Below are 27138 nucleotides of genomic sequence, written 5' to 3' on the forward strand. Positions count from 1 at the left end.
CTTTTCCCTTTGGAGGTTTAATATGAGCTCTGCACTATATTCCAGGCTATTCTGGTGCAGCACCCTGTTTGGCAAATACTACAAATCACTGCAAGCATGTCTCATTCTGCTTCTCCATGTGGAATAGGACCAGGATCAAAGGATCACTGTCACATAAAGTCCCCTAAAATGTGAACTGGGTTCCTCTGGGATGATATGTGGTTACAGGACTGAGAAGTACCACCTTCTCCTACTTCCCTGCCCTGTTACATCTTTTAGGGCTATCTAAAGTTGCCAGACTCCATAACAAAATGATGTGGCCAGTTTTCCAAAACTATGTTTTATTGGTAAATGACAATCAGTAATGAGATGAGATTGAAATGGAGACAGAAGATTTCAGGGGATAACATAACCTCAGATTCAGTAGCAACTGCTGCTGAATGTAAAATGTTCAGCAAGCTCCAGAAGGGAGAGAGCAAGAGAGAAAAATAAAAGCTTCTGCCCCTATAAATCCATAAGGAAAAAAAAATTAAAAACATCCGTCGGATCCTTCTGTCTGTTGTCATTCCTGTCAGGCACCGGATGCTGCAAATTAACTCAATTTTTACTTAATCAAAAGGACAAAGTACAATTTAGGGTGCTATACCCTTATTTCCAGCCTTGGGAAGCCCTGATTCTCAGCTAGAATTCTAAAGCTATCTGGCAAAATGCAAGCAGAAATGAACAGTTCTCACTGCAGCAAAAATAGTGGGAGGAAAAAAAAGTGGTTATGTCTTTGCCACGATGCTCCCCATCAGCTTCCAGCAACAGGGAAGATCAGCATAACTCACTAGAAAAAGCTGCAGTGACTTTTAGGATCTTTCTTTAATATGTTTTGCATAAGCCACCTCCCCTCTGGAGCCTGCAGTAGTGCTGAAGCACCATCAGAGTTACTGGGCATTTCTCCTGGGCAATGAGGTGAGGCAGCTTCAGGAGGAAGCAAGGTATTTCAGGGAGAGAAATTAAAGGAAGAAGAAAAGAAGGATTTTCTATTTCTCTCTTAATGACAAGCATTCAGAAAGTGTCGTCAGTTCTGACTAAATAGCTATTTTGGGCTGTCATTGTTTGTGCCTTTTTTTAGGAAGAAAAAGGCAGTCTTATCCTAAGCTGGAGATCCTTTGGCAACGTAAGGGAAGGCAGCCACTTATTTTGATTTCCAGTTCCGTCTGTCTTAGGAGCCTAGGTAATTACAAATTATAAGCACTTACAACACAACCAGTGACTTCCAGGACATTAAAAAATTGACATGGATGTCCAGCTCTCATCATTCCACAACTTTTTCTACGGACTTTAAATGCAAAACTGAGCATTTCAGTTAATAACACTTTCCCCTCCCAAGGTTATAGCAGGTCACATTTCCTGCAGCTCTTCCTAATAAATGAACCCAAATATAACAACTCAATGCCATGGAAAACATAGGAGAACTTAAAAATGCCTTTCTCCACTGCGGATTCAGAGGAACTTTTAAAAACCTACTTTATTCAACCTGTGAATAAGTACCGTTTTTTTTTCCATTAGAAGTTGGGAAAAGGAAATTTACATATTTTATTAATATTATTTTAGTAGTTGCTGGGATATTTGGATGGCCCAGGAGAGAAAGACCAAAAACAACCGGAAAATGTTATAAACCTCAGAACAGCTCGCAAGCAAGGATTAAATGAAACAAGTTACAGGTGAAGAAGTACATATAGGTTTCCCTGTCAAGGCAATCAGGGAGGACTTCTAATAGGGCTTTAGATACCATTTTAATGTGTATACATTTTTTTAAAAAGGCCCTTTAGCCTTAAAAACTTCTTTAAAACACCTGAGTATACCTGTCTAGCCTACAAAATCCCAGGGCTATACCTGTAGATTTACTGCCTAATTTTCTTAAGTGTACTAGGATAGCCGACTTACTATTCTTATTTTATAGATGCAGGAAATGGGGCATTAACTACAATGGCAATGTCCTACTAAAGAATATTCCATATTTTAAGGCAAGGAATTCAGCAGAACAGTATATCTGCAAGAAGAATAACATTTGCTATAGTAGAAGAAAGTTATAACTGCCTATGCATATTTTTGTAGGCAATAGAGTAAGTCTAGGCTTCCATTCTGCAAGTGAGTAGTCCTGCAAAATCACTTCCATGCCAGATTCCCATTTGTAAAATGGGGATAATATGTATCTCACAGTGTCCAACAAGAATATTAACGATGAACCCTGCCATCAAAATAAAGTCTGGAAGGATCAATGACTTAAGTATAAAAATTGAAACTGTAAACATATTAGAAGAAAACACAGATTTGGTTTGGCATAATATTGGAATAGAGGAGCCTGAAGCCATGCAAGAAAAGATAGACAACTGTGACTATATGAAAATATAAAACTTCTCCTTGGGTAAATTATACACAATGACAAACAACAAACTGGGAAACTATTTACAACACATTTCATGGGGAATTGTTTTAATATACAAAGAACTTTCATAAATCACTAAGAGAAAATATAAAACTGAATGAAGCAGTCAAAGAACATAAAGTAGCAATTCACAAAAAGACCACAAAACACATTTAAAATGCTCAACCTCATATTTAAGAAAAAACATAAAAGTTAGAAAAGGTTATTAAAATTGACACATCAAGTATTAATGGAGATGTGTTAATTGGTAAAAACTTTTTGGAAGGTAGTTTGGAATTATCTATCAAATATTTAAAAAGGCAAATTATGATTGATGTAGTGATTCAACTTTCAGGAATTTATCCCAGATATATGTGTGTATGTGTATGTGTATCTAAAATATCCATCAGTATGGAATTTATTTTTTAAAATTACAGTTTATTCATAACATAGGAATATAAGATATATATACATATTCTTATGTGGAAAGATGTCCAAGTTATATATAATATTATATGTAAAAATAAGTTTGCAAAAGAACTGATATTTTGTGAGGCTATTTGTATTTGTATATTTACATACACTTGTAGGTAGAGGTGTGGGGGGGGTGTGTGTGTCTGTGCATGTGTAAAATTTTAACAGTGTTGCTATTGGCTTAGGAAGGGATGCATGACAGTTTTCATTTTATACCTCTATACTATAGGAAAATCATTCACAATGAACAACTTATCCAACTAACCCCTGTCAGTAAATGAAAGAAATACAGATATAGGGAAGAAGGAAATACTAGAAACTGTGAGGGGATTTACCCCATTGTACTCCATGAGCCAAACTCAGGGAATGATTGTGAGAAGAGAAATAGGAATCTATCAATTTCTGGATTGATCTTAGATCTCAGTGTCTCTCTGAATGTGAACATCTCCCAGTAATGCATGTAATTCTAGTGTGTATGTATGTTTTTCTTAAAGCATGGCCCTTAAATACAAGCCAACTACCTTGATTCCCAAATGGAAAAAGTGACTATGAAGAAAATTGGACTAGTTGATTTTCACCTTATGCACTGAATTTAAACCTATCTACATATATTTGGCTTGTATTTTTAACAATGGGTATATAATACTTTAAAAAAATATATACTTTATATATATATAAAGTATTATATATAATAGTTTAAAAAATACTTAAAAAATATAACCTGGATTATTTAAAAAAGTTTTCAATATTAAAGCAATATACAATTTGTTACAAATGTAATAACAGCAACACTCTCTTTTAATATGGACAAATAATTCATATTGCTAGACATCTTTTTCCTAATCTATAAAATAAGGAGACTGGACTATCTAGTTCTTATAGGTAGATAGAGTAGTTTTGTTAGGTGCCTTGCTTTTTGTTTTGTTTTCTTTAGATAGGACAAATTTGGTATGTTTATATGTTAAGGATTCTCTAGATTGTACTACAGGCCAATTAAGTCAGAATTTCTGAGGGTGGGAATCAGGAATCAGTATTTTATAGAGCTCCCCAAGTGATTCCAGTGTCCAGCTAGGATTGCGAATTACTGCCTTAGAGCAGGGGTCAGCAAACTGATTCTGTAAGTGGCTGGAAAATAAATATTTTAGGCTTGTAAGCCATACAATCTGTCACAACTACTCGATTTTAATGCTGTAGAGAGAAAGCAGCCTACATAAATATCTACTTAGACAGACATTACATAGTGTGTTCCAATAAAACTTTATTATTGACAAACATTAAAACTGAATTTCATATAATGTTCACATGTCAGAAAATACCATTATTACAATTTTTTTAACCATTTAAAAATGTACAACATTTCTTAGCTTGTAATTTGCCAACTTTTTTCTCTGAAGTCTAGAGCAGTAGTACTCAAAGTGCAGTCTTTGGGCTAGGTGCATCAGTGTATGTTAGGAATTTGTTAGAAATAGAAATTCTCCATACCCCAGATCTACTGAATCAAAAACACTAGGTATGTGGCTCAGGTATCTGTGTTAACAAGCCCTCCAGGTGATTTTCAAGTAAGCTAAGGTTTGAGAATCACTGCTCTGAAGAAAGAGAAGAAAATTGATGGCTTTGGCTCTCAGAAAAAATAGAAAGACATCAACTCCAGAGCACAGGTATAAAAATTAACTTTATAGAAGAGGAAAGTATAGAAAACAAACAGAAGGTAATTTCTGTTGTAAATGAGATAATTTTAGAGTGGAGGCTAAAGATTCTGAGATGGATGCCACTTGAGAAAGGAACTATATAATACCTGATAACTTAGAATCCTTTCTCTCTTAGAAACTCTTAACAGCTCTTGGGTCTTTGAGTCAAAAAAAACAAAAAACAAAAAACCAGACCTTGGTTTAAAGTCCTTTTCTTGCACTTGCCAGCTGTGTGACCTTGGGTAAGTTACATAACTTCTCTCTGCCACAGAGTATTCCTCTGTAAAATAAAGGTAACAAATCTATTTCATAGGGATGTTGTAAGAAGTCAAATATATAACTTGTGCACATTGCTGGTCCCATTACCTGGAACATGGTAAATGTAATAAGTGGTAGTTTTTAGTAAAAAGAGAACTGAATTGATAGAGGTAAAGGTAAAGGTAAAAATGTGCTATCATTCCTTTCGACTGGCTTCTTTTAAATACCTAGACGATTCTTTCAGGGGTTTGTAGATCATCTAGAACTTCCCTAGTATTTCCAGTCAGCCATAAAGAGGATTCTCAGAGAGTTTGGCAATCTCATTATAACCCCTGAATCAATTTACTATTATTGGAATTTCTTGCATCCTCCTTGGGATTTTCCTGAGATAATAATAACCAATTTACAAATTAAAAATCATTTCAGAGCTTCCAAAAATTTCCACAAAAGTATCCCTAAAGTCATAAGATAATGCATTTATACACCTGGAAGCATATAAAATATATAAAATTGGATGTCATTTTGTTTCATTTCTTATCTTAAAAATTGATATAAATTTAACAAGCCGAGAAGGCTATGCAATACTTAAATACTCTCTGATATATATGTATCACGTATCTCATATATATATATCACTGTGATTGATATATATATATATGATATCTCATATATATATATCACTGTGAATGCCTAGGGGTAGGGATATTCTTGCCTCAGCTCACAAGTAAAGATATATCCCATTTGATTTTTGATCCTCACATAAGCCCTGAAGATACTGTCATCATCCCCTGGTGTTCAGTGAGGAAAACTGACAGTGATTAAGCAAATTATTCAGATTTATACAGAAGCTAGAGGTGGAACTCCAATACTAGGTCTTTTCATTGTAAAGCCCAGAGGAAATTTCTCAAGATCCCAGTGCCTATACAGTGATTGATTAACTCTTTCACACAAAACAGTTCTTTTATATATAAATACGTTTAATATTCTACTCACAACCATGATAATAACAGATAATATAACGTACTTTTACATGGAATTTGAAAACTCAACATAACATATCATATAAAGAATTAAATTGAAAGTTGAAATTAAAATAAAGTATACTTCAATGGCAATACTCACGCAAAATTCCATCAATGGCATAATTAAATGGGCAGGTGCTTGCACCCACATATATAGACAGACACAAGTGTATTGAATTGGCTACACAAAGCTTAAAAGCAGCATTGCTATCAGTGACACAATATTCTGAACTGTTAAAAACTTTTGGTAAAGTTCTGAGTAAAACAAAGAACAATCTTCCCTTATATCAGAAGGGAATTTCTTATACAGAAATTGCGTTATTGAAAACTTCAGTGTATATCAACTTAATGCAAGAGATGCTTTGTGTTAAATACATAAAACGAAGTATGATTCCAGGCTCAGGAAATTTTATCAAGTATCTAATATAAATTAATGTCCAGTAAGATACTTAAAGAGGGTAGTACTGGCCTTAATGAGAACCACTTGAACGCACAGCCTGAGAGTAAATGTAGATTTAGGAATACATAGTTGCAAAGATTTTTTTAAATTCCTTACCACAATTACTCACCGCCCTGTACCAAGGAAGTTCTACATGTACTTTCAGAGTGTAAACAGCCTACTCTTCTGGATAAAGGAAAAATCTAAGAATGAGTGCCTCACAAGCAATCACAGATTCTAAATTAAAAGACTGAAAGGACAATGGAATGGACATATCTTAACCAATACAGAAAAAAAAGGCTTCAGGGAGTGACCATCTCAAAATCCTGTTACTCCTCAATGGTTGGATCAGAGGCTATCTTTTTATGAGATCAGCCCCCACAGAGTCTTTTTTCTGAGTGCCTTCAACATGTATTATTTGTATTGCCCAATTTAGTACCTGATTATACAGTGTCTTGTATTGTTCTCTTATCTCTCAAATAGTTCCCTTGAGCACATAGTATTGTTAATTATTCTTCATGAACTGATAGATTGATGAGCAGCTGGAAAAAAATTAATGAAAAACCTCAAAAAGGCTCCAACACTGCCTGATAATCCTACCCTGTTCTTTGAACAACCTCCTCCATCCTCTTTTGAAAGGCGATTTCAAACATTCTCCACTCTCCTCAAACCTCACACCTTCCTCCATCCTCATTCCACTTAGTAGATAGTTGCCTTCTACTAAGAAGAAAACAAAAACAAAACAGACAGAGAAAACAAAAGCCAACACACAAGTCCTCAACTTTTACCACAAAATAAAAGAAAAATCAGTGACTGTCCTTCCTTCTTCTGCTTCTCTCAGTGTATGTTCCCCTCTCATCAAGACTGGATCTTTCTCTCTTCTTCATCTTCCTTATGACAATTTAAATTCATGTGCAAGACTTTCCCATCTAAAAACAAATGCAAAACAATAACTACTTCCTCTAATCACAGTTCCATATCAAGCTACTCTCCTTCCTCATTCCTTGACAAACAACCTTTTTAGGAAAGCCAGCCCCTCACTCTCCATCCATTTCCTCATTTTCCACACTGACTCTGACTTCTTAACACACTGATTTATGTCCTGTCCCCAGTCCCTTAAAATTGGGCATCACAACCAATATGTCACTTATTTAACTTTCACTTCTCTATCTTCACCCTCACCCTCCACCCTTCTGGGCAGATTCCAAACAGCTGAGCTCCCCCTCCTCTTGAAACACCCTTACCCTTTGGCTTCTGACCTTAGTTTTCCCCACCACAACTTTTCAGTATTTCCTTTTAATTTTAAGTTCAGGGGTGCATGTTGAGGTTTGTTAATAGGCAAACTTGTGTCATGGGGGTTTCTTGTACAGATTATTTCATCACCCAGGTATTAAGCCTAATATCCGTTAGTTACTTTTCCTAATCCTCTCCCTCCTCCCACCCTTTACTTTCTGATATATAAAATTGAATGTCTTTGTGTCATTCCCCTCTATGTGTCCATGTTATCTCATCATCTAGCTCCCACTTGTAAGTGAGAACATGCGGTATTTGCTTTTCTATTCCTGTGTTAGTTTGCTAAGGATAATGGCCTCCAGCTCCATCCATGTTCCTGCAAAGGACATACAATTGTTCGTTTTTATGGATGCATAGTATTTCATATACCACATGAAGAAAACGTACCACATTTCTGCAATGAACATATGCAGCCATGTGTCTTTATAATAAAATGATTTATATTTCTTCGGGTATATAGCCAGTAATGGGATTGCTGGGTTAAATGGTACCTCTGTCTTGAGGTCTTTGAGGGAATGCCACACTGTCTTCCAATATGGTTGAATTAATTTACTACTTTACTCTCCTAGCAACAGTGTATGTGTTCCTTTTTATCCACAACCTTGCCAGCATATGTTATGTTTTGAATTTTTGATAATAACTATTCTCACCAGTGTGAGATGGTATCTCTTTGTGGTTTTGACTTGCATATCTCTAATAATCAGTCATGTTGAGCTTCTTTTCATGATTGCTGGCTGCATACATGTCTTCTTTTGAAAATCGTCTGTTCATGTCCTTGCCCACTTTTTAATGGGGCTGTTTGCTTTTTTCCTTGTAAATTTGTTTAAGTTCCTTATAGATGCTTATTATTAGACCTTTGTTGAATGAATACTTTGCAAAATTTTTCTCCCATTCTGTAGGTTGTCTGTTTACTCTGTTGACGGTTTCTTTTAATGTGCAGTAGGTCTTCGGTTTAATTCGTTCCCATTTGTGAATTTTGCTTTTGTTGCAATTGCTTTTGGCATCTTTATAATGAAATCTTTGCCCATGCCTATGTCCTGAATGGTACTGCCTAGGTTGTCTTCCAGGGTTTTTATAATTTTGGGTTTTACATTGAAGTATGTAATCCATCTTGAGTTAATTTTTGTATATGGTGTAAGGAACAAGGTCCAGCATCAATTTTCTGCATATAACTAGCCAGTTAGCACCATTATTGACTGAATAAGGAATCCTTTCCCCATTGCTTGATTTGATTATTTTATGTTCCGGATACATGTGCAGAACATGCAGGTTAGTTACATAGGTACACGTGTACCATGGTGGTTTTTTGTACCTATTGACCTGTTCTCTACGTTCCCTCCCCTCACCCCCACCACACAACAGGCTCTGGTGTGTGTTGTTCCCGTCCCTGTGCCCACCTGTTCTCATTGTTCAGCTCCCACTTATGAGTGAGAACATGCAGTGTTTGGTTTTCTGTTCCTGTGTTGGTTTGCTGGGGATGATGGCTTCCAGCTTCATCCATGTCCCTGGGAACCACATGATCTCATTCCTTTTTTATGGCTGCACAGTATTCCATGGTATATATGTACTACATTTTCTTTATCCGGTCTTTGATGGGCATTTGGGTTGGTTCTATGACTTTGCTATTATAAATAGTGCTGCGATAAACATACATGTGCATGTGTCTTTATAGTAGAATGATTTATATTCCTTTGGGTATGTACCCAGTAATGGGATTGCTAGGTCAAAATGTTATTTCTGGTTCTAGATCCTTGAGGAATCACCATACTGTCTTCCACAATGCTTGAACTAATTTACATTCCCACCAACAGTGTAAAAGCAGTCCTATTTCTCCACAGCCCCACCAGCATCTATTGTTTCTTGACTTTTTAATAATTGCCATTCTGACTGGAATGAGATGGTATCTCATCGTGGGTTTGATTTGCATTTCTCTATCAGTGATGTTGGGCTTTTTTATATATGTTTGTTGGCCACATAAATGTTTTTGTCAGCTTTGTTGAAGATCAGTAGGTGTTCAGTCTTATTTCTAGGTTCTATTCTGTTCTATTGGTCTGTATGTCTGTTTTGTACCAGTACCATCCTCTTTCGGTTACTGTAGCCCTGTAGTATATTTTTAAGTCAAATAGTGAGTTGCCTCCAGCTCTGCTCTTTTTGCTTAGGATTTCCTTGGCTTTTTGGGCTCTTTTTTAATTCCATATGAATTTTAAAACAGTTTTTGCTAGTTCTGTGAAGAATCTAAATGGTAGTTAATAAGAATAGCATTGAATCCATAAATCGCTTTGGGCAGTATGGCCATTTTAATGATATTAATTTTTCCTATCCATGAGCATAGAATATTTTTCCATTTGTGTCACCTCTGATTTTTTTGAGCAGTGGTTTGCAGTTCTCCTTGTACAGATCTTTCACCTCTCTAGTTAGCTGTATTCCTAGGTATTTTATTCTTTTGGTGGCAGTTGTGAATGGGAGTTCATTCATGATTTGGCTCTCAGCTTGAGTGTGGTTGTAGAACAGGAATGCCAGTGATTTTTGCGCATTCATGTTATATACTGAGACTTTGCTGAAGTTATTTATCTGCTCACAAAGCTTTTGGGCTGAGACTATGGGTTTTCTAGATATAAGATCATGTCATCTGCAAATAGAAATAATTTGACTTCTTCTCTTCCTATGTGGATGCACTTTATTTCCTTATCTTTCCTTATTGCCCTGGCAAGGACTTCTAGTACTATGTTGAACAAGAGTGATGAGAAAGGGCACCCTTTTATTGTGCCAGTTTTTACAGGGGAATGCTTTCAGCTTTTGCCCATTCAGTATGATGTTGGTTGTTGGTTTGTTCTACCTGGCTCTTATTATTTTGAGGTATGTTCCTTTAACATCTAGTTTATTGAGAGTTTAAGAATTTTTAACATGAATGGATGTTGAATTTTATTGAAATTCTCTTCCGCATCTATTTAGATAATCATGTGGTTTTTGTCTTTATTTCTGTTTATGCGATAAATCACATTTATTGATTTGTGTATGTTGAACCAACTTTGCGTCCCAGATATAAAGCCTACTTTATCATGGTGGATAAGCTTTTTGATGTGCTACTGGATTCAGTTTGCTAGTATTTTGTTGAGAATATTTGCATCAATGTTCATCAAGAATATTGGCCTGAAGTTTTCTTTTTTTAATGTTATTTTTGCTAGGTTTAGGTATCAGAATGATACGGGCCTCATAGAATGAGTTAGGGAGGAGTCCTGTCTCAATTTTTTGGAGTAGTTTCAGTAGGAGTGGTACCAGCTCTTCTTTGTACATCCTCTTTGTACATCTGTGAATCCGTATGGTCCTGGGCTTTTTTTTTTTTTTTTTTTTGGTGGGTAGGCTATTTATTACTGTCTCAATTTCAGACCTCATTATTAGTCTGTTACAACCCTCAGGGAATATTATGAATACCTCTATGCACATAAACTAGAAAATCTAGAAGAAATGGATAAATTCCTGGAAACATACGCCAAGATTGAACCAGGAAGAAATTGAATCCCTTTTAGTATTTTTACTGTCTCTTCCTGCAGTACCAGACTTTTATATGTCCGAGTTCCTTAAGACTCAGACTTTGTTTCTCTTGTTTTTCCATTTTATATCTTTTCCTAGGTTTTCTTGTTAATTCCATTACATCTCATTATCACTTCTATGATGACAACTTCTAAGTCTTTTTCTAACCCACATCCATTCTCTGAGCTCCAGACCCATTTATCAAATTGTTTGCCTGTTACTGGAACTTCAAATTCATTATTGCCAAAACTAAACTGAATTTCTGCCTGAAACTTCCTCTTCCTCCTCTCTTTTTCCTATTTTAAGAAATGGCACTTCATTTATTCTGTTACCTAAGTCAGAAATCTAGAAGTCACCTCTAACAATCTCTTTCCCTGTACTTCCAATAGTCAGTAAATTATCAAGTCCTACTAATTTTCTTAGATATTTCCAGAATGTGTAATGTTTTCACCAGATTCACAGTAATTATCCATATTCTTGAGTGGTTATTGCAGAAATCACCTAAATGTTTTCCTTACATATATTCTTGACCCCTCTAATCCACTTTTGACCTAGATCTATGAAAGAGATCTTTTCTAGACATAAATATGAATCATATCATTCTCTGTTGCTCACAAGTTTGCTAGCTTCTCAGTACTGTTTAAATACAGTCCCAGATATTTAACAGGATCCTCAAGGTCCTGCATGGTATAAACCCAGCCTGATTTAGAATCAGGTATCACTTCATATTCTATGATCCAGCCACATTGAACTTGTTTTGATTCCTCTAAAGTACTATGCCGTCTTCAACACAGGACCCTCCTACCTGCTTTTCCATAGGTCTGGAACAGTGGCTGTCAACCAGGAGTAATCTCCCCCACTCTCTAGAAGACATTTGGCAATGTCTGGACACACTTTTGGTTATTATAACTGGGGAAGAGTGTTATTGGCATCTAATGGGTAGAGATCAGCAACAATGTTGATCCTCTGCAATGCATAGGAGAGCATATCATGACAAAGAAGTATCCAGCCCAAAACGTCAGGAATGCTGAGATTAGAAAACTCTAATCTAGAAAGATTTCCCTTCTATCTGTACCCCACATGACCCTGCATCTAGCCAAAACATATTTAAATATCCTGTGTCAGCTTAAGTGGCCTATCTTCAGAGTAAAACCTCCCTAACTCTTGTCTATAGGTCAGGTCTACCTCCTATTTATGCTTATAATATTTTTCTTTACTTTTTTAGCCCTTACTAAAATTTAAAACTAGTTACTTATTCAGTTAATGTTTGGCTTCCATGCCAGATTTTAAGCTCTGTGAGGTTAGGAAATACATTTAATGCAATATCCTTATCATCTGGCTAGATACTCAACATTCTTATTAAAAAGTAAATTAACGGATGAATGAATGAAGCTGCTGCCTAGAAAGAAGAATGTTAGGCCTACAACACTGTATAAGTGATCCTAGCTTTGGCATTAACTAGATATATCTCTGAACAAGTCCTTTAACCTTTCATTTGGCCTCATTTTAAGTTATATGAACTTTTACTATAATGACTTTTATGAGGATTAAATATTTTGATAATTCTAAAGTATTTTGTAGTCTTATTAGAAAGTATAGGTTAGCATAAAAATTGGTACAACTACATGGAAGGGATTTACATGAAACAAAAGCCTTAAACACATATTTTTACTTAAATATTTCACTGATAAAAATTTATGAAAAAATTACTAAGCAAAAATATAGCTATTTATTATCTATAAAAATATAGATAATAATTTTATCATTAGTTAAATAAATAAATGAACTATAGTGAATACTTTAAATATAATGTATATTTGATAAGGAAGATATGTATGCAATATAATACAATTCTATATACGTATTTTATACACATGTATACACATGTACACTAAAAAAATCTAAATATCAAAATACTGGCAGTAGTTATCTTAAAACTACAGGATTATGCAAGTTTTAATTGTCTTTTTCTGTTTCAGGACTTTCCTAACTTTTCTACAATGAGCATGGCTTTTGAAATTTAAAAAAAGTAAGAAATAAGTGCAGAAAAGCACTTCTTACGCTATGAAGGGACTGTAAGGAGTTGCTATGTTATAAAGAATAAGATATAACCCTTACCTTTGAGAGGTTTTCAAATGAATTATAAAAATAAAATACGGGCCGTGCATGGTGGCTCACGCCTGTAATCCCAGTACTTTGGGAGGCCGAGGCAGCTGGATCACTTGAGGTCAGGGGTTTGAGACCAGCCTGGCCAACATGGTAAAACCACGTCTGTACTAAAACACAAAAATTAGCCAGGTGTGGTGGCAGGCACCTGTAATTCCAGCTATTCAGGAGGCTAAGGCAGGAGAATTGCTTGAACCCAGGAGGCAGAGTTTGCAGTGAGCCGAGATCATGCCATTGCACTCCAGTCTGGGCAACAGAGCTAAACTCCCTCTCTAAATCAATCAATCCAATCAATACCTATCTAGATAACTGTTAGATAAGAAAAAAAGTTAAGAACATTTTCCATCATAATCATTTAATGAGCACTTACTACATCCCAGGCTTTCCATGCATTAATTTATGAAATCTATAAAACAACCACATTAGTTAGGTTTTATCATATTCATTTAATAGATGAAGAAATTGAGGCCACTGGGGTTAAACAAACTGCTAGGTCATACTAGACCAAAAAAAAAAAAAAAAAATCAAATTCAAACTAAAGTCTCACTGACTTCAAAACTTCTGTTCTTTTCAGTAGGTACTTATAAAAGATAGACAAGTCAATTGGGAGTCCAGAGAAGGGGTGGTTACTTGACAGTGAGAGGGCAAAGGAAGCGTATATAGACGTATATAGAGGAGTTAACAGTTTAGCTAACTCTGGAGGATGAGTAGGATTTTAATAACTGAAGATGGAGGAGAGGACATGAGGAAAGGCACTTCTTACCAAGGGACACTTGAACAAAAGTGAGAGGTAAATGGATAGTTCATGAAATTTTGGGGGAAGTTTGTAGGCAGATTGGTTAGAAATGAATTAAATACAGGAATTTTGTTTAATCAGTAAAGGGAATTGAAATTTGATAGGACTTTAGAGATCAACAGAAAGTGGGGTTAGAATACTAGAAAATCTATAATATTTTGACATACTAGAAATATAAGACTAGTCTTAAAAGTACAGCATATGATGGCACATTGCACTGTCTGTGTTTTCAAAAACAGAGAAACTTAGAGGTAGGAGGGGACTTGGAGAGCATTGGAGAAAACTCTGGCCCAGAATAGAGAAATTGTTGTCAAAAGTCATAAAACTAGACTAGAATCCAGTTCAGCTCAGTCCTCATTCTGGTGTCAGTTCCTAGAAAAGGAACCATGAAATATTGTGTGGCTTTTTAACAGTTCTGTGAGGTTTGTATTATAATAACTATTTCATACCAGCAGTCACTGGAGCTCAGAGAAATTAAGTAACTTCTACAAAGTTATGGAACCAAATCTCATCTCACCCAGAACTAATGACCTTCTTATGAATGGAGATATTGCCTTATTCTGCTATTATGTCCCCATAGCATCTTCCACAGGGTTCTTAGATACCCAACAAAAATCAATAAAATATCAGCCATTATTCATTACCCTTGATAAGGATCATACATATTGATTTCATGGATAGAGAATACTAGGTGACTAAAGCAGGAAAAATAATTGAGAAAATCATAAATTATGAATTTAATTACACATAAATTTTAAACATAGCTTACTTTTGTTAAGAGTTTTGCCTTGATTATAGATCACTAGCTGCCACTAAAAAAGTAAACTGTTTAGATTTTGAAAGTCTTATATTTCACACTAAAGAAATTCTGCCAACAGATCCCTATGGGAAATGTTTCTTTCTTGTAAAGCATACAGATTTACTTAAATCCTTAAATAATTAGACTTCAGAACCAGAATGCAATTAGAATTAAAATTCATAAATGTGTTGTCTTTTTCCATTGGCAAAATGCATATGGAACAATCCAGAGCTGGCCACATCTGCATACGCTACCTCCCCCAAAGCCAGCAACCATGCTTTCTAATTTTGGCCAGGGGTGTCTAACTGTGAGTACACAGGAAATGAGAGCAATAAGGTTATTAGGGGAAATGCTTCATCTTATATAAGAACATTTGATTATGGGAAATTTATCTAAAATATAGATAAATTATAAACATAGATAAATATAACCCTTTGTGTGCACGTTTGCATTTCTTGAAGTACTCCCAAAATAAAATTAAGCATATTCAAAATTATAGTTGGATGGAAACTTTGTAGACAAACGGCTAAAATTTCCTTTAAGTGTTCAAAAGGAGATAAATTAGAAAGATAAATACATAAGATAAAACAATATGATTATCTCCAAATAATACAAATTTAATGATTACTTATTAAAAACACAAAATTACATGAGAAGTGACCTTATACAACTTTGACTAAGTGTCCTTATAACTCTCCAAAGATATTATAACAAGTATACAACTCAATTTGAGAGCCTGACTATACAAAAAAAATGGCCAGACCATTTAGAACAACAGATCTTAAAAATAAACATTTATTTTTAATTTTTATGGGTACTTAGTAGGTATATCAATTTATAGGACATAAGATACCTTATAGAGGCATACATTGCATAATAATTACATCAGAGTAAATAGGGTATCTATCACCTCAAGGATTTATCATTTCTTTGTGTTATAAACATTCCAATTTTACTCTTTTAGTTATTTTGAAATGTATAATAAATTTCTGTTGACTGCAGTAATCCCATTGTGTTATCAAATACTAGATCTTATTCATTTTATCTAACTATATTTTTGTACCCATTAACCATGCCCATTTCCACCATCACCCTTCCTACCACTACCCTTCCTAGCCTCTGGTAACCAGAGGCTAGGAACCCTGTACTATGTACTATGTACTATGTACAAGGTTACTATTTGTACTACATACAAATGTACTATGTACTCATTTGTAACCCACAAATGAGTAAGAACATGTGAAGTTTGTCTTTCTGTGCTTGGCTTATTCCACTGAACATAATGTCCTCCAGTCCTATCCATGGTATTGCAAATGACAGTATCTCATTCTTTTTTAGTGGATGAATAGTATTCCATTGTGTATATGTAAAACATTTTATTTATCCATTTGTCTATTGATGGACATTTAAATTGCTTCCAAATCTTGGCTATTGTGAATAGTGCGTGCTACAGTAAACATGGGAATGCGGATATCTCATTGTTACACTGATTTCCCTTCTTTTGGGTATATACCTGTCGGTGTGTTTGCTGGGTCATATGGTAGTTCTGTTTTTAGCTTTCTGAGGATCCTGCAGACTTTTCTCCACAGTGGCTGTACTAACATATATTTCTGCCAACAGTACACAAGGGTTCCCTTTTCTTCACATCCTTGCCAGCATTCATTATTGCCTAGTTTTTGGATAAAAGCCATTTTTACTGGGGTGAGATGATATCACACATTTTAGTTGTGATTTGCATTTTTTTAAATGGACTCTTGCTCTGTCTCTCAGGCTGGAATGCAGTTGCACAATCTCAGCTCACTGCAACCCCTGCCTCCTGGGTTCAAGCGATTCTCTTGCCTCAGCATCCTGAGTAGCTGGGACTACAGGCATGTGCCACCACACCTGGCTAATCTTTTTGTATTTTTAGTAGAGACAGGGTTTCATCATGTTGGCCAGGCTAGTCTTGAACTCCTGACCTCAGGTGATCCACCTGCCTAGGTCTCCCAAAGTGCTGGGATTACAGGCATGAGCCATGCCAGCCATGATTTACACTTCTTTGACGAGCAATGATGTTGAGCACCTTTTCAAATACCTGTTTGCCATTTGTGTGTCTTCTTTTGAGAAATGTGTATTCAGATCTTTTGCCCATTTTTCAATTGAATTCTTACATTTCTTTCCTATTGAGTTATTTGAGCTATTGAGTATATATTCTGTCTCTTAATCCCTTGTCAAAGGGTAGTTTGCAAACATATTATCCCATTCTGTGGGTTTTCTCTTCAGTTTGTTGATTGTTTCTTTGCTGTGCAGAAGCTTTGTAACTTGATGTGGTCCTATTTTACATTTTTACCTTGGTTGCCTATGCTTTTGAGATATTACTCAAAAAATTTTTGCCCAGACCAATGTCCTAGAGAGTTTCCTCAATGTTTTCTTTCAATAGTTTCATATTTTCTGGAATCAGGTTGAAGTCTTTCATCCATTTTGATTTGCCTTTTGTATATAGTAAGAGATAGCATCTAGTTACATTCTTCTTTAGATGGATATTCAGTTTTCCCAGGACTATTTATTAAAGAGACTGTCCTTTCCCCAATGTATGTTCTTGGTGGCTTTGTCGAGAATGAGTTCACTGTAGGTGTATGAATTTATTTCTGGGTTCTCTATTATGTTCCATTGGTCTATGTGTCTGTTTTTATGCCAGTAATATGCTGTTTTTGTTACTATAGCTCTGTAGTATAATTTGAAGTCAGGCAATGTGACTCCTCCAGTTTTGTTCTTTTTCTCAGAATTGCTTTAAATATTCTGTATCTTTTGTGGTTTCACATAAAATTTTTAAGATTGTTTTAGCTATTTCTGTGATAATGTCATTGGTATTTTGATAGGGATTTCACTGAATGTGTAGATTGCTTTGGGTAGTATGGATTAATTAATAGATTAACAATATTGATTCTTCTAATCCATGAACATGGAATATCTTTCGATGTTTTTGTGTCCTCTTCAGTTTCTTTCTTCAGTGTTTTGTAGTTTTCATTGTAGAGCTCATTCACTACTTTATTCCTATGTCTATAATTTTATATATAGCTATTATAACAAGATTATTTCTTTGATTTCTTTTTCCGATTATTCACGGTTGGCATGCAGAAATGCTACTGATTTTTACATGTTGATTTTGTATTCTGCCACTTTACTGAATTTGTTTACAAGTTCTGATAGTTTTTTGGTAAAGTCTTTAGGTTTTTCCAGTTGTAAGATCATATCGTCTGCAAACAAGTATAATTTGACTCATTTCTTTACAGTGTGGATGGTCTTTATTTCTTTCTCTTGTCTGATTATTCTAACTAGGATTTCCGGTACTATGCTGAATAGCAGTTTTGAAAGTGGGCATCCTTGTCATGTTCCAAAATCTTAGAGGAAAGGCTTTCAGTTTTTTCCCACTCATCATGATACTAGTTGTGGGTCTGTCATATATGTCTTTTATTACATTGAGGTATGTTCCTTCTATACTCAGGTTTTTGAGGGTTTCTATCATGAAGATAAGTTAAATTTATCAAATCTTTTTTCAGCATCAATTAAAAGGATCATATGGTTTTTATCCTTCATTCAATTGATATGATGTATCACACTGATTGATTTGCATATATTGAAGCATCCTTGTATCCCTGAGATAAATCCCCCTTGATCACAACAAGTGATCTTTTTAATGTGTTGTTGAATTCAGTTTTCTAGTATTCTGTTGAGAATTTTTACATCAATATTAATTAGAAATATTAGCCTGTAGTTCTCTTTCTTTCTTTCTTTTTTTTTTTTTTTTTTGATGTGTCTTTTTCTGGTTTTGACATAAGGATAATACTGGCCTCACAGAACGCATTTGAAAAGATTCCCTCCTCTTCTCTTTTTCAGAATAGTTTCAATAAGACTGATATTAGTTCTTCTTCAAATGTCTGGTAAAAATTTAGCAGTGAAGACATCAGGTCCTCGGCTTTTCCTTGCTGGGAGACTTTTTATTATGGCTACCATCTCATTACTTGTTATTGGTCTGTTCAGGTTTTAGATTTCTCCATGGTTCAATCTGGATAGGTTGTATCTGTCTAGGAATTTTTGCATTTCCTCCAGATTTTCCAATGTACTTGCATATAGCTGCTCATAGTAGTCTCCAATGAGCTTTTGAACTTCTGTGGTATCAGTTGTAATGTCTCCTTTTTCATTTCTGATTTTATTTAATTGAATCTTTTTTTCTTAGTTGGTCTGGCTAGAGGTTTGTCACTTGTATCTTTTGAAAACTAACTTCTTATTTTGTTTATCTATTGTATTTTTGTTTCAATTTCATCTATTTCTGGTCTGATCTTTATTTTATTTTACTAATTTGGGGTTTGGTTTGCTCTTGCTTTTCTTGTTCTTTAAGATGAATCACTGGTTGTTTATTTGAAGTTTTTCTACTTGTTTAATGTAAGAGTTATTGCTATAAACATTCCTTTTAGTATTGCCTTCAGTGTGTTCCATAGATATTGGTATATTCCGTCTCCATTTTTATTTTTTAAGAGATTTAGCATTTCCTTCTTAGTTTCTTCATTGACACAGTAGACACATTCAGGAGCATATTGTTTAATTTCCATGTGTTTGCATATTTAATACTTCCCAAAGTTCCTCTTATTGATTTTTAGTTTTATCCCATTGTGGACAGGGAAGATATTTTAAATTATTACAATTTTTTTAAATTTTTTAAGTCTTGTTTTGTGGCCCAAGATATGGGCAATTCTTAAGAATGACCCAAGTGCTAAGGTGAAGAACATGTACTCTGCAGCCAATGGGGGAACTGTGCTGTAAACGTGTATTAGGTCCATTTGGTCTGTGGTGCAGATTGAGTCTGATTTTTTTTTTATTTTCTGTTTGGATGATCTGTTTAATGCTGAAAGTGGGGTGTTGAGGTCTCCAGCTATTATTATATTGAGATTTTTCCCTCTCTTTGGCTTTAATAATATTTGCTTTATATATCTGGTTGCTCCACTGTTAGGTGCACATATATTAACAATTACTATATCCTCTTGCTGACTTGACCCCTTATCATTATATAATGACCTTCTTTGTCTCTTTATATAGTTTTTGTCTTCAAAACCATTTTGTCTGATACAAGTATAGTGACTCCTGCTCCTTTTTGGTCTCCATTTACACTAAATATCTTTCTCCATCTTTTTCTTTCAATCCATGTGTGTTTTATAGGGGAAACATGTTTCCTGTAGGCCACAGATTTTTGGGTCGTATGTGTGTGTGTGTGTGTGTGTGTGTATGCATCTGTTCAGCTACTCTTTGTCTTTTAATTGAAGAGTTTTGTCCACTTACATTCAACATTCTTAGTGATAAGTGAAGGCTTCTTCCTGTCAATTTGTTATTTGTTTTTTGGTTGTTTTGTAGTCATCCTTTCCTTCCTGCCTTCCTGCCTGCCTGCCTGCCTTGCCTACCTTCCTGCCTGCCTTCCTGCCTTCCTGCATTCCTGCATCTCTTCCTCCCTTCCTCTCTTCCTCCCTTCCTTCCTGTATTCCATTTAGTGAAGGTGATTTTCTCTGCTGGTATGTTTTAATTTCTTTCTTTTATATTTTGTGTATCTGTTGTAGGTTTTTTGATTTGAGGTTACTAATGAGGTTTGCAAATAATGCCTTGTAACATGTTATTTTCAACTGATGACAACACAATTGCAAAAACAAGCAGATGAGCAAAAAGTAAACTAATGAAAACTCAACACTTTAACTTCATCCCCCTGATTTTTAACTTTTTATTGTTTCTATTTATATCATATTATACTTTCTATGTCTCCAAAAGTTGTTGTAGTTATCATTTTTGATAGCTTTGTCCTTTAGTATTTCTACTTATGATATGAATAGTTTGTATACCATAATTACAGTATTATAATATTCTATACTTGTCTGTGTGCTTACTATTACCAGTGAGTTTTGTACCTTCAGATGATTTCTTATTGATCATTAATGTCCTTTTCTTTCAGGCTAAAGAACTCTCTTTAGCATTTCTTAGAGGACAAATCTATTGTATATGAAATCCCTCACCTTTTGTTCGTTTGGGAAAGTCTTTATTTCTCCTTCATGTTTGAAGGATACTTTCACTGTATATATTATTCTAGGATAAAAAGCTTTGTAAATATGTCATGCCTTTCTCCCAGCCTGTAAAGATTCTACCAAGAAATTTGCTGCCAGATGTATTGAAGCTCCTTTGTATGTTATTTGTTTCTTTTCTTTTGCTGCTTTTAGGATCCTTTCTTTATCCTTGACCTTTGGGAGTTTGATTATTAAATGTTGTGCAGTAGTCTTCTTTGAGTTAAATTGGCTTGGTGTTCTACAACCTTCTTAGACTTAAGTATTGATATCTTTCTCCACATTTGGGAAGTTCTCTGTTACTATCCCTTCAAATAAACTTTCTACCCCAAACTCTCCATCTACTTCCTCTTTAAGACCAGTAACTCTTATATTTGGCCTTTTGAGGCTATTTTCTAGATCTTGTAAGTTTGCTTCATTATTTTTTGTTTTTCTTTTGTCTCCTCTGGCCATATATTTTCAAATTGCCTGTCTTCAAGCTCACTAATTTTTTCTTCTGCTTGATCAGTTCCGCTGTTGAGAGACTTTTATGCATTGTTCAATATATCAATTGAATTTTTCAGCTCCAGAATTTATGCTCAACTGTTTTTAATTATTTCAGTCTCTGTTAATTTTTTTTTTTTTTTTTTTTTTTTTTTTTTTTTTTTTTTTTTTTTTTTTGGGGACAGAGTCTCACTCTGTTGTCCAGGCTGGAGTGCAGTGGCATTATCGCCGCTCACCGCAACCTCTACCTCCCCGGTTCAAGTGATTCTCCTTCCTCAGCCTCCTGAGTAGCTGGGACTACAGGCATATGCCACCATGCCCAGCTAATTTTTTTTATTTTTAGTAGAGATGGGGTTTCACCATGTTAGCCAGGATGGTCTTATCTCCTGACCTCATGATCTGCCCACCTCGCCTCCCAAAGTGCTGGGATTACTGGTGTGAGCCACCACGCCCGATCTTGTTAGGTTTATCTGGAAGGATCCTGAATTCCTTTGGTGTTCCTTTGAGTTTCATTGAGCTTCCTCAAAACAGCTATTTTGAATTCTTTGTCTGAAAGGTCACGTATCTCTGTCACTGTGGGATTAGTCTCTGCTACCTGATTTAGTTTATTTGGTGAGGTCATGTTTTCATAGATGGTATTAATTCTAGTGGATGTTGGTTAATGTCTGGACATTGAAGAGTTAGGTATTTATTATAGTCTTTACAGCCTGGTCTTATTTGTACACATCCTTCTTGGGAAGGTTTTCCAATCCAAGTATTCAAAGGTAACTGACTATTGTGATCTAAGCATTTGGTCACTGCAGCCGTATCTGCATTAGGCGACACCCCAACCCCAAGCCCAAGAATGCTGTGAGTCTTGCAGACCTGTAGAGGTACCACCATGGTATTCTTGAGTGAGATCCAGAATTTCTGAGATTACCAAGTAGAAACTCCTGTTCTCTTCCCTTACTTTCCCCCAAACAAACAAACCCTCTCTCTCTCTGTGTTGAGCTGCCTGGAGCTATGGAGGGATGACATAAAAACCCTCTGGCTACCACCACTGGGACTGTGCTGGGTCAGACCTGAAGCCACCATGGCACTGGGTCTCGCCCAAGACCCATGTCAATCACTGACTGGTTACCACCAATGTTCCCTCAAGGCCCAAGTGCTTTACCTGCCACAGACAGAAGTCCAGCTAGGCTTATAGCCTTTTCTTTAGGGCAGCAAGCTTCCCCCAGCCTGCCAGCCCAGGACACTTCCAGAAACGCCATCTGTTAACTTTGCTGCCTGTGGTTGAGAAAGAGGAAACACAAGTGCTTCTTGGCCACCCTTGCTGATGTATCACTAGGTAATGTGCATCCCACGTCCACTGGGATCCAGGATCTAGGTCATGTGCATCCGACATCTACTGGGATCCAGGATCTGGATTTGGGAACCTGAAGAAGCCACTTGGTGCTCTATTCAACTGCAGCTGAGCTGGTACCTAAGCCACAAGACAAAGCCCTTCTCACTTTTCCCTCTTCTCTCCTCAAGCAGAAGGAGCTTCGCCCTGTGGCTGCGAGTGTCTCACTCAGGCCCATGGCAAGTACTGTCTGGCTACTTCCAATGTTCACTCAAGGCCGGAGGGCTCTTCAGTCAGCTTGTGGTGAATGCTGACAGCCCTGTGCCTCTTCATTAAGGGCAGTATCCTCCCTTTGGCCCAGGATGGGCCCAAACATTTCATCCAAGAACCAAAGTCTAGAATCAGAAACCCCAGGGGTCCACTTAGTGCTCTACTTCACTGTGGCCAAGCTGGTACCCAAGCTGCAAGGCAAAGTTCTCTTTATTCTTCCCTTTCCTTTCCTAAAACAGAAGGAATCCCTTCTCCATGGCCACCACAGCTGGGGATGCTCTGGGTCACACCTGAAGCCAGCCCAGCAATGAGTCTCACCCAAGGCCCATGACACATCTGGCTACAACTGATGCTTATTCAAGGCTCAAGGGCTCATTAGTCAGCAGGTGTTGAATTCTGCCAGGACTGTGTTATTCCCTTCAAAGCAGCAGGTTCCCTTATGGCCCAGGATGTGTCCAGAAATCTCTTTCAGGAGCTAGATCCTGAAATGGGGGCTTCAGGACTCTGCCTAGTGCCCTATTATACAGTTGTGGAGCTGGTATCCAACTTACAAGACAAAGTCCTCTTTACTCTCCCTTCTCCTCTCCTCAAGCAGAAGGAAGGAGCAACTATAGAGCTGTTAGCTATGCTGTCTGTGGTTGAGAGAGAGGAAACACAAGTGCTTCCTTGGCCACCCTAGCTGGTGTATCACTAGGTCATGTGCATCCCACGTCCACTGGCTCCAAGCTCAGCCCAGCACCAGGACTTACCAAGGAATTTCAGTTATTGTGGCCTTGACTGCCTTTCAAATTTATGTAGAGCCCCAGAGCCCTTTAGCATGCAATGGTGGTGCTAGCCGGAACTCAGGTTCTGGCTGCTGGGATGAATGATTCCCCTCTGGCTAGGGCTGGTCTAAATTCTCCTTATAAGAGTGCCAGCCAATTTTTGCTCTGTGTTGCTTTCCATTGTTATAGGACAGCACTGATTTCCAATGCCAAGTCCAGCCATCACTTTGCTCTCCCTCTCCCAAGCACACAGATTCTATGTGCCATGCAGCCAGTCGCTGCCACTGCCAGGGGATGGGCCAGGGATGATGTTGGCAATTCAAGATGTCTTTGCTTCCTTCTTTAGTGCCTCCTTCCCTGATATGATTTAAAAACCAGGTACTGTAATTGCTCACCTGATTTTTGGTTCTTATGAGGGTGCATTCTTGTGTGGATAGATGATCAATGTGTTGTTCCTTCTGGCAGGGGTAGGGAGCGATCACTGGAGGGTTCTATTTGGCCATCTTGCACCACTGCCTCTTTCCAATAGATCTTTGACCCACAGTCTCTGCAGTAACTGGCTCAAAATGGTGATGACTTGGTCAATGACTGCCAGCTTCCCTAATTTTTGCTCATAGTACTAACATAGAACCAGAGAAAAACAAATATTATCTGCAAACTAATCACATAGGATGTCCCACTTATAGTTAGGCTGCCTCCAAATTCCTCCATGCCAACAACCTCCAATCTGAACAGACTAGAAGCCTTCCCCCACCACACCCCTTGCTATGATGCTTTCCTACACCCTTACCCACTTTTGAGTCTGCCAAATCCAAGTGATGGTGGCTGACTCCTTTGCTATATAGAAATTTCTGAATAAATAGCCTCTGCTTATTCATATTTGAGTGGTCTTCATTTACTTCCACAAATATTTGCAGAAAGTGGAGATTAATTTTATTTAGGATAAGCATTATTCTCAATTTACCAGGGTTAGTTCTGGGTTTTGCCCATTCTCTCAGTGTAATTAACAGTATGCTCTTTTACTCTCAAAAGTGTCCTTGGTTGAACAATAAATTACATGGGTACTATGATTTTAGGCAATTTATTCATTAGACAATGGGATTAACAGGCAAACTGTTATTAAATAACTCGTCCTAGAGCAATGCTAGGTAACAAAGAGAAGTGTACCAGGCCGTTAGGTAGGTTAGGTAGCTAACTTCCTCTCTGATGGTAAAATCAATAGTCAGGTTAGAAGGAGAGAAGTATTCTACCTTTTGTATCAGAGTTTTTCTGATGGAATTTCTAGCTTTAGTAAACAGGAGATGGGATTTTAAGAGGTGTCCTCTTTTCCCCTTGAGGCATTCCTGCCACCCCTGCAGGATGATGCAATAGTTGCCATGGCAAATACTTCTCCCACGCTGCTGGAAGGCCTTCCCATAGCAGACTAACTTCTGTTCTGTTCTGTTTCTATTTTCCTTTTTCTCTCTCTGTTACATTGTAAGTTACTCTTGAGTTTAGATTCAGACTATAACCTTCTCTCTAGCTTCTTTTTTTTTTTTGAAAGGAATTTGCTGTCTGTCTGCTTTTCTGCAACCTACTGTGCATATCCAGAGATAAGCCCTGATGGCAGTCATGTGGAAAAGTGTGGCAGACAGAAGACATGACCAAAGAAAGCAAGGGCAGGACTGGAATGAGTCAACTGAAAGCAGAGATTCTTCAATTTGCTAATCTCAAGTGCTCTGTTTTCCAATGAAAATACGAAATTTTGTCATCTAAATGCCCAGTTTATGCAAATGCATGGATTTTCCCTGAAGAATAGCACATTTTATAATAGAGTAATATAGACTCAAGGGCTTCAAAGTCAGAAACACCTTGTTTTAAATCCATAAATTTCAGGATACTAGAAACAATTTCCTTGTTGCCCACCAATATAAACCTAACCTGGATCTTGACAGGTACAAAATACATATTTGTTCCCTGCATGTCTGATTGACTTGTGATCCACCACATTTAAGTACCATGACCTTGGTAAGTTATATCATTTCTCTGAGCCTCAATGTTTCCATGTGTAAAATAAGAAAAATAAAGCCTTCTTATAGGACTGCTGTACAATTTAAATGAGACAGACTATGAGAAATTCCTAGCAGATCCCTGCCGTGTAGTACATATTTTATAGTTACTGCATTCATTATTTCTGTTGTTATTGAAAAGATCGTGTTTAGGAGGGTCCTACTGAAAAACATTTCAGTAAATACTTTTCGGAGGACCTGCCCCAAAAATCGCGTAGGTTCTTTTCTATTTTCCTAAGCATCGGCTGGCTTGAGAAATAAAGGCACAGAGTACAAAAGAGAGAAATTTTAAAGCTGGGCATCCAGGGGAGACATCACACATTGGTAGGATCCGTGATGCCCCACAAGCCACAAAACCCAGCAAGTTTTTATTAGGGATTTTCAAAAGGGGAGGGAGTGTGCGAATAGGTGTGGGTGACAGACATCAAGTACTTAACAGGGTAATAGAATATCACAAGGCAAGTGGAGGCAGGGCGAGATCACAGGACCACAGGACCGAGGCGAAATTAAAATTGCTAATGAGGTTGAGACAGGGTTTTGAGATCAACCGGTCTGACCAAAATTTATTAGGCGGGAATTTCCTCTTCCTAATAAGCCTGGGAGCACTATGGGAGACTGGAGTTTATTTCACCCCTGCAGTCTCAACCATAAGAGACAGGTATGCCCCGGGGGGGCCAGTTCAGAGACCTACCACTAGGTGTGTATTCTCTTTCTCAGGGATATCCCATGCTGAGAAAAAGAATTCAGCAATATTTCTTCCATTTGCTTTTGAAAGAAGAGAAATATGGCTCTGTTCTGCCCGGCTCACCGGCGGTCAGAGTTTAAGGTTATCTCTCTTATTCCCTGAACAATTGCTGTTATCCTGTTCTTTTTTCAGGGTGCCCACATTTCATATTGCTCAAACACACATGCTGTACAATTTGTGTAGTTAATGCAATTATTACAGGGTCCTGAGACGATATACATCCTCCTCAATTGACAGGATTAAGAGATTAAAGACAGGCATAGGAAATCACAAGGGTATTGATTGGGGAAGTGATAAGTATCCATGAAATCGTTACAATTTATGTTTAGAGATTGCAGTAAAGACAGGCATAAGAAATTACAAAAGTATTAATTTGGGGAACTAAGAAATGTCCATAAAATCTTCACAATCCACGTTATTCTGCCGTGGCTTCAGCCGGTCCCTCCGTTTGGGGTCCCTGACTTCCTGCAACAAATACTTCCAACTAATATATTCTGATTATTTACACTTAGTTGAATCTCAAATTAGAGTACAACCTGCTTAACTGTCACTCATACTTGTACATTTTT

At 36.8% G+C, this 27138-nt stretch overlaps 1 protein-coding gene across 11 annotated transcripts in view; it reads right to left on the minus strand.

Moving 5' to 3' along the window:
* DLG2 (discs large MAGUK scaffold protein 2) overlaps positions 1-27138 on the minus strand; it is a 2173778-nt gene that overhangs the window by 1464733 nt on the left and 681907 nt on the right. The gene's annotated exons all lie outside the window — the stretch shown is intronic.

The sequence above is a fragment of the Pongo abelii genome, chromosome 9 (assembly GCF_028885655.2).
Source record: "Pongo abelii isolate AG06213 chromosome 9, NHGRI_mPonAbe1-v2.0_pri, whole genome shotgun sequence".
Taxonomy (NCBI): domain Eukaryota; kingdom Metazoa; phylum Chordata; class Mammalia; order Primates; family Hominidae; genus Pongo; species Pongo abelii.